The 20,661-nt window shown below is 39.3% G+C and overlaps 1 long non-coding RNA gene across 1 annotated transcript in view; it reads right to left on the bottom strand.

The window, feature by feature from the left end:
- Nucleotides 1-14,522: 14,522 nt before the first annotated feature.
- LOC112622926 overlaps nucleotides 14,523-20,661 on the bottom strand; it is a 37,215-nt gene continuing 31,076 nt past the window's right edge. Inside the window, exons 3-4 of the long non-coding RNA XR_003119057.1 lie at nucleotides 18,455-18,543; nucleotides 14,523-16,254 (exon numbers count right to left, since the gene is read on the bottom strand). This is a non-coding gene — a long non-coding RNA (uncharacterized LOC112622926). The remainder of the gene's footprint in view (nucleotides 16,255-18,454; nucleotides 18,544-20,661) is intronic.

Raw genomic sequence — 20,661 nt, 5'->3', positions numbered from 1 at the left:
CGAAACTCCAATATTTATCCCTCTAACAGTCACAACTACTCAAATCTTTGCTGCTTTCAGCATGATTTTTTCATTTTATTTTGTACATGGGCAACATAGATATAGCAACATTTGACCTCATTTTATTACAGTTTTTCCTCTCTAGATATTGGCCTTCATGTCCTAGCAACTTTGGCAGCCCCAAGTTACAACCTCTGTCTTCTTAAGTCAATGATACTATTGTTTTCTGCTCAGACACTATTCCCCCAATGCCATGATCTGAAAAAAGCCCTTAAGGAAAAAGTCAGTGTGACTGTGAAGCTCATCTTAATGTGCTACCCTGCCATCGGTGACTGTGCCACCTTACATCTTTCCTGCATTAGCTATACTCCAATGGCTTCGACCTTTTTTTAAAATTTGTCTAGCTTTTCGTTGTGTTTGGCAAAAGTGTTAATGTTACACGAGGTACTCATTTATGGCTGAAACAAGAAGTCCTCTCTGAATACTTCTAAGGTTTTATCTTTGTCCTTTGTTTTGTGTATTGTATTATGGTGTGCCTTATGTTGGTTTTCTGTTTTTTCTACACTGGGTTTGTAAGGCTTTTTGAATTTGTGGTTAGAAGTGTTTCATCAGTTTTTGCTAATTCTTAAACATCTTTTCTAACATTGTTTTTGTACCATTTCCTTTCTCTGCTTCTAAAATTTTACTTACACATATATTAGACCAATTCACTGTTTTTCATACATTTCTTCTTTTACAAATTTGTATCATTTTCCAGTTTGTTTTTTTTTTCTAACTTTCAGAGAAAAGGAATAGAAACAAACCTACAATTCCAGTCCTCTGTTAAGCTATGTCTAATTGGCTATTAAACCCAGATATTCTGATCTTGATTTCAGTTTTTTTTTTTTCAGTTGTCTGCTACTATCCTTCATTTTAGCACAAAATTTCTTAAACATGTTAATCAGTCCACATCTGATAACTGCAATATCTGGATGACTTGTGGGATTACTTTTATTATATTTTTATTATTTCTCCTCATTTTTGTTCAATTTATCTAGTTCTCTGGTATGCCTAATTATTTTTTATTACATGCAAGGCATTGTAATAAAAAAAACTGGAGAGATAATTTGAGGCTCTAGATGACATTTTCTGAGATTTGGGTTTAATTTTGCTTCAGATATTCAATTAAGTTAAAGTAAATCACTTTTGTTTGATCAGGTATTTTGCTGTTTGAATCTGGGGTTGTTATAGATGCTCTTCTAGTTTCTTTTCACTTCTCTTTCTATTGTGCAATTTTTTTGAGGCTCCAGACAAAAACCTGGGGTCTTTCCAGATCCCTTTATATTGGAGGTACCAGAAATTTAATTTTAATCTCCTCAGCCCTGTAAATCTGTTAGAGTTCTGCACAGCGTGTCAGCCTCTCAGCTGCTATTTGCAAATGACCATGACCATGTCGAAACAAAAGGGGAGTTATGATGTGTTACTGATCATGTTATAGATTCCTAGGGTAGGCAGAGTATAAACTTTTAGCTGCAAATAGGATAACCATCTGTTACTATTTACCTAACATAATGTCAGTTTACATCTGTGGTTCTGGAGCAATAATTAACAAGTGCTTACTTTTACTCTCAAAAGTATCCCAGTTTAAAATATAAATCCACCCTGGCCGTAAATACTATTTAAGCTATGCAGAAAAATGAATGAGGATATACAGGAGTGAAGACATTTCAGGAAGAAAAAAGACCTATCAAAGACACGTAGGAATGAAGCCATATGCTGTGCTCATATCCTGCAAGAAATATAGCAGTAATGGAGATTAATATAAGGGCAATGAGTAGAATTAGGTCTGAAGACATAGCAAGGGATTGGAACGTGATGTGATTTGGCTGTGTCCCCACCCCAATCTCATCTAGAATTGTAATCTGAATTGTAATCCCCACATGTCAGGGAAGGGACCGGGTGAGAGGTGATTGGCTCATGGGGGCGGTTTCCCCCTTGCTGTTCTTGTGATAGTGAGTTCTCATGAGATCTGATGGTTTTATAAGTGGTGGTTCCCCCACACACCCCCTCTCTCTCACCTGCTGCCATGTGAGACGTGCCTGCTGCCCCTTCCACCACGATTGCAAGTTTCCTGAGGCCTCCCCAGCCAAGCAAAACTGTGAGTCAATGAAACCTTTTTTCTTTACAAATTACCCAGTCTCAGGCAGTTCTTTATAGCAGTGTGAAAATGGACTAATACAGAGCATGACAGACATTGGAATTAGCTCATATTTCTGTAGGTAACCGGAAGTTATTGACAGGCAAAGGTATTACCAAAGTAGATTTTAGAGGTAATTATAATAACTCATATGAGAGATGATGTTGAAATGAACAAAAGCATGGGGAATAAAAAATGAGATGAGAGAACAGATACAAGAATCATATAGGAAGTAAAATCAAATCACATCTAGTGACTGACTGAGGTATAGAGAAAAGATAACTTGGATGACATACACAGAGACAAGGATGACTCTACCCAGTCTGGCTTGGGATTATATGAATGAGAAGAGCCTAAGGGAGGTTAGCTGGGGAGGCACTACAAAACAAAAAGAAAACAATCCTGTCCTTATTTCTGCAACACGAGCAAACTGGCATGAATGTTTCAGAGCATCTATTATTATGGAGAAGTGAATACCCTCAACTTAGGGACATAGTTCTTTTTCTGGAAGGACACTCTGTTCCCTTGGGCTGCCATCATAAAATACCACAGACTGGGTGTCTTACACAACAATTTCTATTTCAAAGTTCTGGAAGTTGGCAAGTCCAAGATCAATGTACAGCTGTGCTAGGTTCCTGGTTAGGGCTCTCTGCCTTCTTTCTGTGTCCTCCTACAGTGGTGGTGGGAGGGGGTAATCTCTCTTCTTCTCCTTATCAGGTCACAGTCCTATTGGATTAGGGCCTCACCCTTAAGAACTCATTTGAGTTTAATTACCTCCTGAAGACTCTGTCTCCAGATACAATCACATTGGTGGTTAGGGCTTCAACGTATGAATTTGGGGGTTGAGGGAGGATACGGTTCAGTCCACAGCAGACACACTGCAATCTTTTATTTTATGATCCTTTCCAAGTTGTTTAACGTTTGTGTTTGGTTAAGCCAGTGAGGAGCGTTGATAATCCAGAAGATCCAGAAGAGAGAAATCGAACAAACCCTTTTTATTGCCTTCTGAAAAGGCAGCTGAAAAACACAGATGTTCATGCTTTAGTGGCTAAGAAGGTGAAAAAAAAAAACACAGCAAGAAAGAAAATTAAAAACCTAAGTCAATATAATCATACTAACAGCAGGGAATGGCATCATCTTCCAATGCCTGCTGTTACGGATGGAACACTTGCCTGTCAGAGTCGATATCTGAGCAATTGTCCTAGGCATCAGCCTATGAGTGTGGGCATTAGAACTGGCTGTGGCAACGTACCTGCCTAACGACAGACCCACTGTGCAGAAAGATCCCTGGATGCCTCACTGTTTCTCTTATTCATTTCATTCTACCCTACGAGATATTCATTTTTTAAAACACTTCTATCAAAGTATATTTTAAATATAAAATCTGCATGTTTTAATTATACAATTCAATACATTTTAGTTTATTTACAGAACTATACAATCATCATCAAATTACAGAACATTTCAATCACACTAAATAGAAACCTTGTGCCATGTACAGTCTCACTCCCTCTTCTCACTCCCTCTCATCACTCCCTCCTCCTCACTCCCTCTTCTCACTCCCTCCTCCTCACTCCCTCTCCCAGCCCAAGTTAACCACTCATCTACTTTATGTGTCTGAAGATACTCACTTTCAAGATGACACTGCAAATGCATAGCTTTCTCACATTTCATTTACTTCCCTATGTATTTAGCCTTAAAATACCGAAATAAATGAATGATGGATTTGATTCCAGCCCCAGGACCTTGAACATTGGAGTCTGTTTTTAAACCACAGAGATCCCTCATGTGGATGGTGACAAAGAAACCAATGTGTTGAGCCATTGTTTTCCATTTTCATTCTGCTAAGACTCAGATGAAATGCTGCTGCCCAAACTGAGGAGGTGGACACCCTACGGAGCCCCCGATTGCAAAGCCAATCTGGCCGTTATGTTTATAAAGACAAATGAGATGCCAGTTTGTTAGACCCCTGTTTCAGTTCACCAAAATAAAAATCGGTGCGCAGGAAGGAAAAGAGGGAAACCTGCCTAGGGGCTCTGCCTCCACACATGCATAACCTTTGCTCTTCCCTCCATTGTGTAAAATATGCCACATCTTCTAGTTTCACAACCATGAAACCATATGTGTCTGTAAGTTCTTGACATTTCAGCTCATCTGGTTGACCATATTTCAGTACCTGGTTAACAGAGATTTTGGAAGGTGTTGGATCTAGTTTGGAAGCTAGATCTTCCAAACTAGCTTATCTAGTTTCTGATATTATTATCACCAAATAAATACTTACTGAACACTATGCATTAGGTATCAGGAGATGAGAGAAGTAGCAGGCACAGGTCTCCACCATCCAAAGTCTAAGAAACTAAGAAAAGATAATTTCATCAGCAAAGTTCGATCAGGGCATTTGTAAAGGGAGTAGAGTGAGAAAGTATACCAGTCTTGAGAGAGGAGCATGCATATTTCAAAAAAGAATACTCAATGTTAAAATTACCATGACTGATTTTTAATAATAGTATTTAGTACATTTTGAAATTCTAGGAAATATTGAAAATGATGAGATTTTCATATTTATCAAACACAGACACAAGTTTTTCAAATTTATCGCTCAATTTGTACTCATTAAAGAACAGCACAAAATTCATTCTTTGAGAGAGTTACAAGCAGTAATGCTATGAAAGCCCAGAAGAGAGATTACTTTAGATAACGTAAGAGGGCTTCATGGAGGAGGTGATGTCTGAGATAGACAATTGAAGTTTGTTTGAGTCAGATAGGCAGATAGAGAGCAGATGTGGAAGCACAGGGCCTGTTTAAGTAGCAGAAGGTGTACAGAATAGCTTAAATAAGATCATTCATATGGATAAAGCTGCTCAACCCTTTACCAGGCAGAACGACAAATGGCAGGGTAAGGTGATAGAGGACCCAGGCAAAGTTTATAGCAACTCTGAAACAGCACCAAAAATGAAAAATGGTCAAGGCTTGGTGGTTCTTCTGAAAGGAAATGGAATGTGGAAGAGCAAGGGGGAAAGAAGAGACAGGTTTTAATACCACCAAGGTTTCCAGAGTGCATGAATAAGAGAAGTGCATACCATTAGCAGAAATAAGGACATAGGATGAAGAGCCGGTTTGGAAGATAATGTGATTGAAGACATTGTAGTGCCAAAGTTGGCACAAGAGGCACACTGACTGCAAACCATAGGCCCCTTGATTCCTTCTGCAGTGTTATCAAGAGAGGCTGTCCCGATATTGTGACAGGCCAGCCTCGCCCACACTCCACAAGCTTGGGTGTGAATCCGATTTCTCCACAAACCTGCGCATTAAGGTTTATCAAGATCACTCCCATCCTCCATTCTCTCTCCCCAGAATAGGAGCTGCTGATGTGAAAGTCGATCGAAACTAGTTCAGATTCACAAACCTCAAGTCCACTTAAATGCTTCTTCTATTGTATATATTCCTTGACTATACATCCTTGTCACAGAATTGTAATTAAGACAAAAAGCAGTTCTCTAGTGGAAAGAACACAGGATTTAGTTTAACCAGAATGGGCTTGGCTTGGAATGCCAGTCCCTCCACTAACTAGCTTTCCTCTCTTTGACCTTAACTCTTCCCACCTGAAAAATAGAACTAATAACTTTTATGTTGTAAGGATTAAACTTTTTAAAAACATACTTAAAATATCTGGACTGGTTCCAAAGTATAGCATTTATCCCCCCACCCCCTCTTTCTAGATTAACGCTTGAGTCTGATACTAAAAGATGAAAACATCAGTCTAATATTGGGTGAAGAAATTTAGTGGCAAAAGCCACTGGTATGGAATGTGGAAACGTGGGATAGAAGGTTCCTAAATGTTTATGGAGTCAACTGTATTTATTACTGATTTAGGCACTTGGTTATATGCTATTTTATTTCCCATGTGTATGTTTCGTCGTGCCCAAAAAGATTGAAAACTCTTCAAGGGCAGATACCACGAATCATTTGGGTTCTTTGGCTCTCAACACACTGCACGTGTAAAATCATAGTCTAAAATGTGTTGTATTCCTTTGCCAGGGCTGCCATAACAAAGTGCCACAGGCTGGGTGGCTTCAACCAGTGGTCCCTAACCTTTTCGGCACCAGGGACCAGTTTCGTGGAAGACAATTTTTCCACAGACCATGGTGGTGGAGGGGATGGTTTGGGCTAAAAACTGTTCGATCTCAGATCAGCAGGCATTAGTTAGATTCTCGTAAGGAGCGCGCAACCTAGATCCCTCGCATGCGCAGTTCACAATAGGGTTTGTGCTCCTATGAGAATCTAATACCACTGCTGATCTGATGGGAGGTGGGGCTCAGGCAGTGATGCTCACTTGCCCACACTCACCTTCTGCTGTGCAGCTCAGTCCTTAACAGGCCACCAACTGGTACAGGTCCACGGCCCGGGAATTGAGGACCCCTGGCTTAAACAACGAATTTATTTTCCCACAGTTCTGATGACTAGAAGTCCAAATTCAAGGGGTGGCAGGTTTGTTTCTTCTGAGACCTCTCTCCTTAGCTTGTAGATGACCATCTTCTCCCTGTCTTCTGTGTATTTCCGTATCCATATTTCCTCTTCTTAGAAGGATATCAGTCAGTTGGATTAGGATCCACCCAAATGACCTCGTTCTAACTTAGTTATCTCTTGAAGACCCTAGATCCAAATACAGTCACATTCTGAGGCCCTGGGGGTGAGGATGTCAACATACAAATTTTGGGAGACACGATTCAGCCCATTGCATGTGTTTACCATAGAATAGCTTTTTCTGGTTTGCAAAAAGCTGACATATACACCATATCATTTATCATTCAAAACAACCCGGAAATGCAGTTGGGATAATCATCATTTCCATTTAACGGGTGAGAAAACTGAGGCTCATGGACTAGATAGTGGAACCAGGACTCAAACTCAGGACTTTTGAGTCTAAATATAGTAATCTTTTCACCTTATCACATCACCTGTGTGAAATGAGAGGCTGACAGTAATTAGATGCCTAAAAGAACACACGTATGACTTGTGAATGATGTATTCTGTGCTACAGAGTGAACAGAAACCACGCTACCTTTACCTCTCACAAAGCAAATGGCAACACAGCAGACATATCATCAAATGTCTTTGCTTTTGACTAGAAATTGTGCATTCAGTATGAAACCTAATTATTTAATGCTGATCAGAAGCCTTGATTGGCAGAATTATACTCTTTGATATGAAAATAACATCCCATTAGTGAATTTGGTTTAGTAAACCAAAAATTTTAATAAAATGCATGGATAGGAGAAGGAAAATAATGAAAGGGTCCTTGATGGTAAAACTCCAGCAGGCAGGAAACCAATGGCTCCAAGATCCTTTTCATCTCTAAGCCTCAGTGGCTCTTACATCTTTCCACCGCTTTGGCACACAGCTCAATGCCAGACACATAGGAGCTGTTCAGTATGTTTTGGATTTAATTGAAGCTGATTAAGCTTCACCACTCAGACACTACACATTATGGAGCACCCCTTAAAATACCATCAAAACTACCTATCTCCAGCCTCTTAACTCTAGAGGTCTCACAGCACTTTGCTCACAAATCCTTAAAACAGGAATGTGAAGTAGGAAGATGAAATGTAATATACTGTCCTCTTAATGGGTACTCATTACCAAATAAGGATGTATTTTCACCCTCACTTGCTCTCACTTTCTCTTTGTCTGTCAAAACTTTAAACCTAAAGAACAATTCAATTTTATGGAGAGAGGTCAAGTGTTCTTATTCTCCTCAGTCCCACATTTTAAAGCTATCACTTCAAATGCCTGAGTAATTTCTACTAAACCGATCTCTTTAAATAAAAAGCACCATATAATAAAATATGACTCCTTTGGGACTAGAGATTCAGTTAAGGATTTTCTATAAATTGATGTGGGTGCCTTCTAACACGTACCTAAAGCAACAAAACCACAGTGGTTGCTGGGTAGAGTTTTGTATCAGAAATATAGACTGAATTAAACAGTTCTGGCTGACTCTTTCAGGAGTACGATGAAATCGAAGTGGTAGAAAGATTCCTAAAATCAAGAGTGAGCTCCCTGAAGGCTGGATCAGGTCACAGTTGTATATGAGCTTAGAATATGTGATGAATAAACACGCAGGCCTGGCTGAGGTTAAAAAAACAAAACAAAACAAAACAAAACAAAAAACGGACTTGTTCAGGTTTAAGAAAAATGCTAAGTCAGGAATGTTTATTTGCCAAAATGTACCCAACTCTTCCCTGCATTTGGGTTCTAGTGACCTTAAGTCATCCACTAGTAACCTGAATTCTCTAGATTTTCAGCATTCAGATCTTTATCTTTTCTTAGACCCCAAACTTGCCAGATTTTTGCATCTGATTCAAACTAACACTGAACTAGGTCTTGAAAATCAACCCACTTCTTTGTTATAAATTGTTTAAATGAGATATAAAGAAGGCAATTGGCAGGGCATGGTGGCTCACGTCTGCAATCCCAGCACTTTGGGAGGCTGAGGTGGGCAGATCATGAGGCCAGGAGATTGAGACCATCCTGGCTAACATTGTGAAACCCCGTCTCTACTAAAAATACAAAAATTAGCTGGGTGTGGCAGCACGCACCTGTAGTCCCAGTTACTTGGGAGGCAGGGGAACTGCTTGAACCTGGGAGGCAGAGGTTGCAGTGAGCCCAGACTGTGCCACTGTATTTTGGCCTGGCGACAGAGCAAGACTCTGTCTCAAAAAAAAAAAAAAAAAAAGAAAAAAGAAAAAGAAAAAGAAAAAAAGGCAATTACTAAATACGGAAATAAAGACTTCATTAGTGACAGGGTCAGAACTTGAAGGGGACTTCTACTTGTTAGTTAACATCTATTTCCCTCTGCCGTTCCACTGTGGCCCACCAATCAGCTCATACTAAACTCATACAACAAAAGCCTCATATTTACAATTTATTATGGACCTCAAAAATGATAAGTAGGGCTGGGCGCGGTGGCTCACGCTTGTAATCCCAGCACTTTGGGAGGTCGAGGCGGGCGGATCACGAGTTCAGAAGATCGAGACCATCCTGGCTAACAGAGTGAAACCCCATCTCTACTTAAAAAAAAAATACAAAAAATTAGCTGGGTGTGGTGGTGGGCGCCTGTAGTCCCAGCTACTCAGGAGGCTGAGGCAGTAGAATGGCGTGAACCCGGGAGGCAGAGCTTGCAGTGAGCCTAGATTGTGCCACTGCACTCCAGCCTGGGCAACAGAGCAAGACTCCGTCTCAACAACAACAAAAAAAAGAGTAAGCACTTTCGCCAAAGAATTGGGTCTAATTTCAACAGGAAGACAACAAATGAGATTTTCAACCCCTCTCTAGTCACAATGTTGGCTCATAATTCTATCTATGTGTTGCTTCTCTGCTGCCGTGTGGAAAGCCAAGGGGCTGGTAGCAGTGAATAAGGAGGTGTTTCAATGACCTGTAACTCCTAACTTCACCTCTGTCATTTAAACCTTACTTTTATTTATGGCAGGAAAATATTGTGAAATATTAGCTTGTATTCCTTGATCCCTGCCCCATTTATTCAGCTAAAGCATTTTTTATTCATTGCTTTAGAGAAGGCATACCCCAGAAGAAGGCTAAAAGAAAAAGATAAATGGAGTCAATTCTTGTTTTAAAAAGCGTAGTTCTCAAGAAGGAATGGAAAAAAGTAATAGGCAATAGTCTTGAGAGTATATTCAATAAGGAAAGCCAGGCCATTTTACTCCCAAACGAGACAGGTTCACTACACAGAGGAGCAGAGGGTAGACGGGAAACAGACTTCTGAGAAACAGCTGGGTAGATTTGGGCATTTTAGAGATCTAAAATGAAAGAGGAACATATTTTTCCACACTTAAACCTAATTTTGCTTTTGAGCCTCTGATCCCTGGATCATAACTTCAGTTTAGGGATTGCTCCCTCTTCCCTTTTGCATCTGTAGAGGAAAAGAAATATCTTCTCCACACTCATCACTAGGTTCATGTCTGAGGCCCATAAAACAAAAGACAGAATCAAGAAGAGAAAAACAGAGAAACCATTTAAGTTTTACATGGTACAGGAGACTTCTTAAGGAAATGAAGACCCAAAGAAACTGTGAAACCTGTATTTTTTATGCTAGGCTTGATGAAGAAATTGATAGTTGTGGAGAAACAGGATTGAACAAAGGGGCATGATCTAATGAAAATAAACGGAGGGGAATTTAGCAAGGCCTGTGTGTTCAGATTCTTCTCTGTGTCAGACATAAGGATGTGCCTTTTGTCTTGGTTTAGAAATGGTACCTCCCTAATGAGGGTCTTAAGACCTGCTTCAGGGAAAGGTCAGAAAATCCTTCCTAGGCTTTATGACCTGTGTCACATGAGAAGGGTGAGGGGAAAGGTAGAATGACCTTCTTGGAACCTCCCTTGTAAAGATTATGACAGTAAGAGAAATCTAACATGACTAACTCCATCTTGCTTCTAATGTCACAGGCTGGCTCTTTGCTCATTTCTGGGTGTAGGCCAAGCTAATTATGGGAGGAATTTAGTTTATAGCTTAACTTTGAAGCAAGGATAATAATAGCACCTCCCTAAAACTGATCCCCTCCTTGCTTGAGGGCAGTTACCAAACAGCCTTTTAATGAAAGGACACAAGATTAGGATTATGGAAGAGGCCCAAGTTCTGATAAAATGTAGGTTTAGTTTCTATCATGTCTTACTGCTCAGAAGTCATGGGGTCAGAGGTCGTATAATTTATAACTTTCCCAATTGATCCTACAGATAATATCACCTATTTTAGAACCTAAGATTGGTCTTTTGAGATGTTTTTCAGACTGACCCAAGCCAGACTCATGACTCATGACTCAACGGGTTCCGTGGCTTCCCACCAGAGGTGACTCAGTACACAATGTTGGGGTCCGTGTGTTTCCTAAACAAAGGAATGAACACACAAGACAACACAAGACAAGACAAACATGGCGGCCGCCTCGAATGGCGCGCTCTGCTTTATTTTATACAGTTTGTACAGTTTGTGGAATGTTGCCAAGTCACAAGACACCAGACACATTGTTGTTTTTCTGACCTTTCCCTGACTTTCTGGATTTTCAGGATGTTTACACATAAACAAGCCCCCAACGCCCTGCTTCGTTTGCAAGAGCAGGACTTATTGGGAACGCCCTGCTTCGTTTGCAAGAGCTGGACTTATCGGGAATGCCCTGCTTCGTTTGCGAGAGCAGGACTTATGGGGAACACCCTGTTTGCAAGCACGTAGTCCTCTACACACAAGGACCATTTTCCACACCCCTATGATTGTATCCCCAACCAGTCAGCAGCACTTACCCCACAATCCCCTGCTCATTGAACTATCCATGAAAAACCCTGACCTCTGAGGCTTCAGGGAGACTAATTTGTAGTAACCGTAATTCTTCCATGTGGCCAGCCTCCTGTTAAACTCTTTCTTAACTGCAATACCATGGTCTCAGTGAACTGGTTTTGTCTGTGCAGAGGGCAGGAAGAACCCACTGGACAATTACATTCCTGTTTCTGTTTTCTCAAATTCCTTTAGCTTAAAAAATTATGGGGTAGCATATCCTGAATGTCATGACACCTAAGTTTTAGGGGATGATATAGAGCTAAGGTATCAAGGATGTGGGGCCATGCAGCAGTTTGGTCTTCAGTGCACCATGTAGCCACACTAGCATCTTTCTGCACTGGCATGCATCCACGCTAGCTGAGACTGGGATGCCTTCTTTTACATTGGGTCCTCTGTGCATTCTTTTCTACTATAGGGCCTTTTTAGTTATGACTCATTCTCAAGTATTTTTAGGCCACTTTTGATCATGGGAAGAACCATCTATTTATTCCTCATTTTGTGGATCCATGGAATACTCTGGGGGACTCTCTGAGACTCCATTTACGTACTGTATCACACCTGTGATACTGTAATAGAAGAAGACATATGTATTTCGTCTTTGTTCCCAGTTCCTGGCACAAGAGCTTCTAAAACCCTTGTAATTGTCTGAGTAATAGGGGTGAGAGAAATACCTTTTGTTATTCATAATAAGCCCCATTTCAATCACATCTGAATATGCTACTGGGGTGACTCTCAGTGGGTCCTGAATTGTTTCAAGATGAAGGCTGGTTGCAGAGGAACCAACCCTGTGATTGGAGGGTTGGAACTTAGCCTCACCTTCCCAGCCCTTCACCTCCAGAGGGGGAAGAGAGGCTGGAGACTGAGTCAACCACCAATGGCCAGTGATTTAATCAGTCATACCTACTTAATGGAGCCTCCATAAAAACCCCAAATGATGGGGTTCCAAGAACTTCTGGGTTGGTGAACACATCCAGGTGTGGAGAGGGTGGCATGTCCTAAGAAGGCATGGAAACTCCAAGCCCTCAGAGGCACAAAAGCAACATTAGGCTTAAATATGGAAAGAGAAGTTACATGTCTGGCTCACCTAAGCTAATGTACTGAAGAGTCATACCTTTTAGATATTTCATACTTTTTAAAAGAAATTACTTCTGTTTTCCCATTTGCCTTGTGTAAAACTATTATAGTCATCACATTGTACTTGAAGTTAAAACCCTCAGGTAATATAATTATAAAGTTAATAAGTATTAAATGGAAACAAGTAAAACCAATTCATACTGTTTTATTCACTAAAACAGTCTTGTGATAACAAAATATAGGGTTTTTGAGTTTTTTTGGTAAGGGGGTCAAGCTGTTTTTTACATTCATAACATTCCTTTGGTATAAATATATCTGAGGCCCCATTTTCTCTTGGTCTATAGAGACCATTCCTTGTCTTTCTTTATTAAGTTACAGCTTGTCATGGCATGCTTTTTTCTTGTTAAAATATTTATTTTTGTTCTACAGTTGTTGAGGACAGTAGGATATTTATGCTTTAAAATGCTAGGGTGTACTTGAAATGACATAAAATGCCTAGATTCAAGCTTGAAGCTTCAACAATTAGGTAATTTTATTAGTATTAGGCAAAAATGAACAACACTTATGTCTACCTTGGGTCACCTCTATGTTAAAACAAAAATGCTACCATCTTAGCAAGGATATATAGCCCTCCCCAAAAGGCTGGCAATTAGGATAATGTGGTAAGTATATTAAAGCAATCTACCCACCATGAACAAACACAAAAGGTCTAGCATATGATCTACAGTCCCCGTCAAGGTGTTACAGGGTTACACAATTAGAAAATGCCACTATCCTTTTTCTACATTCAACAAGGCCATAAACATATAGATGATTCTATTACTATTGCTACAAATGGCAAATGTCATCAACAAACAAGCAATAAAAAGCAAAGAACTGCCTAACTAGATGGAGAAATTAGAGCCAACACCCATGAAAGAGTAAAGAAGGAAGAGGAAGCTGATTCTTGGGTTTTGTCTTTAATATGTTTTATTTTTATACTTTTATTATCTGAGGTTTTTAAAACCTATTACTTGAGACTTTAAGAGCCCAATATGAAAGTATTGCCAAAACAGTTGAAAAAGAAGGTAAAAGCTGACCAGGAGTCATTTTTCTCATTTTTAAAAGAAATAATTAGAGGATTGAATCTTGGAGATCTTTTTCTAGATTTTTTTTTTTTTTTTTTTTTTTTTGAGACGTAGTCTCACTCTGTTGCCCAGACTGGAATGCAGTGGTGGCACAATCTCAGTTCACTGCAACCTCCACCTTCTTGGTTCAAGCTATTCTCCTGCCTCAGCCTCCTGAGTAGCTGGGATTACAGATGTGCACCACCACACCCAGCTACTTTTTGTATTTTTTTAGTAGAGATGGGGTTTCACTACATTGGCCAAGCTGATCTTGAACTCCTGACCTCAGGTGATCCACCCACTTCAGCCTCCCAAAGTGCTGGGATCACAGGCATGAGTCACCAGGCCTGGCCTCAAATTTTGTGATTATTACATCCCTTGCCTACTGTTACCATCACATATCTTTCTTGCATCACCCTCTGTGGCAAAGAAGAGTTTCTGACCCAAATATGGATAAAATACACTGTGAAAGACTCTTCCTTTGCTACCTAAGAAGCTGAGTGGATGCTGAAATACACACAGTGCATAAAAGAGATGCTCTTTTCAACCGTTGTGTGTGGTATAATGACTAACTTCAAAGCCAGTTCTTCTTAATTTAGGAAAATAACTCTGGAGACTTCTAAGGTAGAACAGGATTTTAACTATCTAAGGAAGCATAAATTTAGCAGGAGACAGAAGGAAATTCCAGGGCATTAAATTGTGCATTCAGCACCATAAGAAACAGAATCAGCGAGCCCTGACAGACAGAATACACAGTGGCATTCAAAAACAAGTCACAAGGATCAACTAGTCTGCAACTATCATTGTAAAGATGAGAAAACAAAACAAATTCAAGAAGTGTATTGCTGATACTAGAAATACACATTCCTCTAAGAGCAGCAAACTTTCTATAAAGGGTCAGTCAGTAAATATCTCAGATGTGGTGAGCCTAGTGATCTCTGTCACAACTACTCAATTCTGCCATTGTAACCCCAAAGCAGCCATAAACAAGGTGTAATAAATGGGTGTTGCTGTGTTTCTATAAGATTATTTGCAAAATCAGGCTGAGGACTGGATTGCACCCATTGGCCATACTACAACAACCCCTTAACTACAGAATATTATTCTATATCACTGTTCAGTGTTCCACTCATCACAAATCAGGGAAAGCAAACTATCTTTAAGTATAAGAAGCTTTCAGTGCTTCTCTAGAACGGCTTGAGATAGCCCTTCAAAAAAGTATATATATTTGCAGATAGTCATCTTTGTCACTTACATGCAGAGACTGCCTGGGAACAAAGATAATGTAAATAAAACATGAACTGGTCCCAATATTTTCCCATTTCTGACTGCTAAGCCATACCACAGACTTCTCAGTTATGTGCTTCACATACTTTTAGTTAGGTCTCTGTCACTTACAACCAAGAATCCTAAACAATCAGCTGATTGAATTTCCACTTACCTGACAACTACCACTTAGATTATTTTACCAGTTAAATTATTTACCATAATTTCTATGTTTTATTTTGACTATCTTTAATGCCAATACTTCACCAATTTGTTATATACTTCTCTGTGGGCTTAGCAGAGATTAACATTTTAAAGTCATTTAAAGAATAATCAGCATTATAAATATGTAATAGAATGATGTTTTACATTTGTATAGAACCTTGAAGTGTAAAATATTCCTTTATTTGAGACAGAGTCTCACTCTGTTTCCCAGGCTGGAGTGCAGTAGTATGATCATGGCTCACTGTAGCCTTGACCTCCCAGGCTCAGGCGATCCTCCTGTCTCAGCTTCCTGAGTAGCTGGGACCACAGGCATATGCCACCACGCCTAGCTAATTTTTTTTCTTTTGTAGTGACAAGGTCTATGTTGCCCAGCCTGGTCTTGAATTCCTGGGCTCAAGCAATCTGCCCACCTTGGCCTCCCAAAGTGTTGAAATTACATGCATGAGCCACTGCCCAAAAATGTAATCAGCCCTAAAATAGTCTTTAATTATAAAATTATTTCTTACTACTACAGCGTTGTGAGATAGCCAGGGAAGTTATTGCTGTTCCTACTTTATAAAGAGAGATCACTTAATTCTAGAACTCTCTCAAGGCCTCCCATAGCTAATAAATAAGACTAGAACTTGAGTTTTATGAATCTTAGTCTATGTCTTACCTATACTTTCCTTTTCTGTGTGGTCAACTAAGTCCTCTTCTGTGTCTTTTTTTTTTTTTTTTTTTGTTTTTGGCTTTTCCTTTTTATCTGTCAGGCAGCCAGCTCTGACTTACTCTCTGCTCCTGTCATCTCTCCCCCACATATCAACTTCCTCACCATGATGATTATACCAATAATACAGTTTCTTATATGAGGGGCTGTGGAAAATTAGACAATGAAGCACGTTGCAGATTACATGTTAAAAAGGTCTAATTCACACCGAATGACAACTTGAGACAATATGAGATAGTTTTCAGACAACAGCTTTGTGGCAGGTAGGGGACTCCTTTCTCTGCATACTCTTGTTGGTTGAGGTTGTGTTGACTGGCTGAGATTCCTGAAACAGTGGCCCATGGATGGAGATGTAGAATCTGCAGGAATATTATTGCACCATGAGTAAGTAAGGATACCCATAAGACTTCCTTAAATACAAAGGATGATATACTTTTAGCTCTGAACTTTAGAAAACCTAAGCAAAGATCTACACAGGAATGCAATTATGACACTGGGATTTATTTTTCCCTTGGAAAATTAGGGCTCAGTCTTCCAAACTGGCATTATCGAAGGATCTTGGCACATTTACCATTATCTCTTCCAGCTCTACAGTTCAATGAATTGCTCCCAACACTTCAGTGTTGGGACAATTCAGCCTCTCTTTTCATATTCATTCCTCTTCTTTGGTTGTTGGAAGAAGACTGAATTTTTGACTTTCATGAAAACAATTTAATTTTAGAATTCCTAGGTCTGAAGAGTTTAGTTATCTGGTTCTCAAGTGTTTAACTATTTGGCAAAGTGCTTTTTATTTCTCTGTTGGATAAAAAATACATATAATTTAAATTTACCTCCCAATTTAATTTGATTAGACCTGGGGAACCAGTTGTTTTTCTGCACATGAATCCAGAACATTCCTGTTTTAGAATTCCAGGATATTAAGTAGATAGATACTAGGTATATTTTTTCATGCGGTCCTTCAGTGATCATTGTCATTATCATCGTTGTCAAAATCATCATAAACTGAGTGCTTACTCTGCTCCGGGTATTGACTAAGCAATTGATATAGTGAGATGTTACTACTCTCTAATTTTCAGACCCCATTTGATTGTCAAAATAAGGGTCCAGTTCAGAAACACACATTGCAATTAGTTATCATGTCTCTCTAGATGCCTTAATTAGTTCATTAGTCTTTCCCTGGCTTTCAAAACTGAGACTTTTGAAAATTACCATCCAGTTATTCTGTAGAATATGCCTCAATTTGGCTTTATTGTGCTTTCGCATGATGAGATTTAGATGATGCATCTGACAGGAATATCACAGATGTTTCTCATTGCATTCTATCAGGTAGGTGACAAGTAATCTTGATTCATGCTATCACTGACGATGTTCACTTTGATCCCTCAGTTCAGGTGGCATCTGCCATGTTTCTCCATTCAAAATGTATTTATTTTCCCTCTTGTGATTAGTAAATATTTTGTGGGGGATAGATTTGAAAGTATGTAAATATCTCATTCATTCCAAATTTTCAATTTACTCACTTTGATAATGATGGACTTATGGTTTTGTATTTTATTGAGCTGTAACACATTACTATCATTTATTTTGATGGTCAAATTATTCCCAATTTGGCTTATAGGAGCTTCTTCAAGATGATTTTTATGCCCTTTTGACATGACTTCATTGTTTTTTTAAAGGACTTCCTTACTTTTTGGTATAAAATGCTTGATATTGTACTCCCTCTATACAATGTACTCCCTCTATGAAATCTGGTCATTTTCCCAGAAAAACTCTCTCTTTTTGGTGAAGACTGGTATTTAGAAGCCAAGATATGGAAGCTAAATGTGCTAGTTGCTATTGCGGTGGATATGTTGCCAGTCTATTTCAGTGAACAGAGCTAGGTATTATAATACACACATACACCCACATACATTTACATCTCCATGTATTAATATATCTTTATTTATTACAAATTATAAGTTCACACCAGTACCTTCAACTCCATAATTTTCTCCTTTTATATATTTGTAATTTGCTTCTGTGACAGAATCTTGGCCCTTCACCCTCAATATACTTACTTACCTATTTGATCAGTCTATCATATGTAACCAATCTCTCATCTCGCCTCCTCACCCCACTTGGGGTCTGACATTTATGCTGGGTGACCTCTAGCATAGATGCTCTCCTATCCTGCATAAGCTTTCTTGCCCCACAAGAAACCACCCCTTCACAGGGATGCCATTCTCACTCCTCTTGATCTCTAAAACCATGTGATGAGTCACCTCCTTTCATTTGGTAGTGTGTTGGATAGTGGCACATCAAAACACATGTCCACCCAAAACTTCAAAATGTGACTTTATTTGGAATAAGGGTGTTTGCAGCCATAACCAAGATAAGGATCTCAAGATGAGACCATCTTGGATTAGGGAGGGCTCTATATCCAATAACAAGTGTTCTTATGGGAGTCAGAAAAGGAGGCAACACAGACACACACAGGGAAGAGCCCCACGTGAAAGCAGAAGCAGAGATTGAAGTGATGTGCCTACAAGCCAAGGAACTCCAAGGATTGCCAATACCCACCAGAAGCGAGGAGACACAGTTCTCCCTTGGAGTCTTCTAAAGAAATCAAGCCTGCCCATACTTTGATTTTGGCCTTCTGGCCTCCAGAACTGTGAAAGAATACATTTCTGTTGAATTAAGTCAGCAAGTTTGACATAATTACTTACAGCATCTCTGAGAAATTAATACAGAGTTTGGTACCAGGAGTTAGCACTTGGACAAATATTTTGGGGGTCCATATTCCAATCCACTCTACCTCTAGACACCTGCTTCACCCAGCTTGTCCTCCAAAACACCACACCACCTTTCCCCACATGTGAACATCCTCATCACCCTGCCAAGGCTCTGACAGCCCTTTACAGGCTGTGCCCTATCGGTACTTACCCTCCCGGGTCTGACATGTTGCTCTGAGCCACCACAAACCCCGCCCTCCTCCCTGCTGCAGACTCCTACCTTGCCCTGCCCATTTCATGGCTTTAGAATGAAATTTCTGAGTTAGAAAAAGAAGAGAGAAGAATCCCATTAACATTTAACTTCAATGCAAATTAAGCTTCATAATAAACAGTATAGCTCACACTTTTTGTTTATTTTTTCACAGACAAGGTCTCGGTCTATCATCCAGGCTGGAATGCAGCGGTACATTCAGAGCTCACTGCAGCCTCGAACTCCTGGGCTTAAGTGATCCTCCAGCCTTGGCCTTCCAAAGTGCTGGGATTAAAGGCATGAGCCACTGTGCCCTACCATGCTTACTTTTCTTTATTTCCCTTACAAGACAAAAGTACAAGCTCTTTCTAAAATAAAGTGGAAAGTGTCAAAATTATCCCCATTTCCTAATGTAAGGAAAAAACATACAGCATTCTTGGCAGAGAAAGATAGAAATTCTTTTATAAAATAGTTATCTATCTTATTTTCAGTATAGTTGCTCTTCATTTGATCTAAGCAAATACGACATTTTAGTACAATAAATGTACTCAAAAGACCCATGTACTGAACTGAATTCTTCAGAGATAAAACACTTTGTCAAGAAAAAAAGAAAAGTCAAAGTGGCTTCAGAGGTTGTCTCTCCTTCTTTAAGCTTCTGGCATTTTTAGGCATCGTCAAAAGAAATGCCAAAATACAACAAATATACCAACAGGATAAAACACAAGTTTGTTGTAAAACCATAAACATAGAATGATTATCACGGGGGATCTTAGGTTTATGTTATTATACTCTAACATTGAAGTCCTTAATTAAAACATTCTACAAGTTCGGGGTTATTAAGGACATCTGAAAGCCCTGAAACAAGGGGACAAAATGGAAAATAGAGCTTATTCCAGTCTCACTATTTCCAACAGAACATTTTAGGAAAGCTTTGAGCATTAGCTGAAACACAGGGAAAAATAAAGACATGAAAACTATTTCCTGAAGTTTATTTTTTAAAAGTTCTATCTGTTTTTCTTTACATCTGTTGTGGCTGCTGTTCCCACAGATAAGTCACCATCCAGTGCCAGAATGGAAGAAAGTTTATGGGTCTCTTTTGTTATGTAGCACTGAACTACAGAGAAAATTGTATTGCACATTTGCTACTTTCAATTTCCCCAGATTGTTTAACAATTCTGTGCTTCTGTGACATAAAAGACAGGCCAGAAACCTGAGGCCACCCTTCTCAGCTCCAGATCGAACATGACATTACAAACCGGACAGCATTTGACAATTTGGCTTGCTCTTTGAAAGCTATCAGACTGTGCCACGACCAAGATGCAGAAAAAAATAACAGTCTTTGTTAGGCAACATTTGTAAAAACGTAGTTCCCATTATGCATTGGCAAGTGTTAGCTACAATTAGTAATTATTAATATTAATGAAATCGGTATGTAAAGGATGCAAGAGGGACTTTAATTCATTAGGGGATAACTCAATACCCTGTGTTCTATTGTGCTGTAGAGAGAGTATCTGTGATATGAAATCACACATTGGCTGTCTATTTGGACTTACTGACTTACCACTTCTTGCCAGTTTGCCAGTTGTGTAGTGCTAAAGAAAATTTAAAGTACAATAGTCGATACAATCATTTCTCAAGTGGACCTATTCATCTCTCATCAAAAAGAAAAGACATAATGAGAGAAGAGCATTTTTCTGTGTTTGAATTATATTTAATACCATGGGAGATATAAAGATACTGAAGCCTTAAAATCTATAATGTTGCCTGCCATGTTTTGACAATACTAACTTTAACCTGTAGAACAA

The sequence above is a fragment of the Theropithecus gelada genome, chromosome 4 (assembly GCF_003255815.1).
Source record: "Theropithecus gelada isolate Dixy chromosome 4, Tgel_1.0, whole genome shotgun sequence".
Taxonomy (NCBI): domain Eukaryota; kingdom Metazoa; phylum Chordata; class Mammalia; order Primates; family Cercopithecidae; genus Theropithecus; species Theropithecus gelada.
This window is presented reverse-complemented; position numbering and strand designations above follow the sequence as displayed.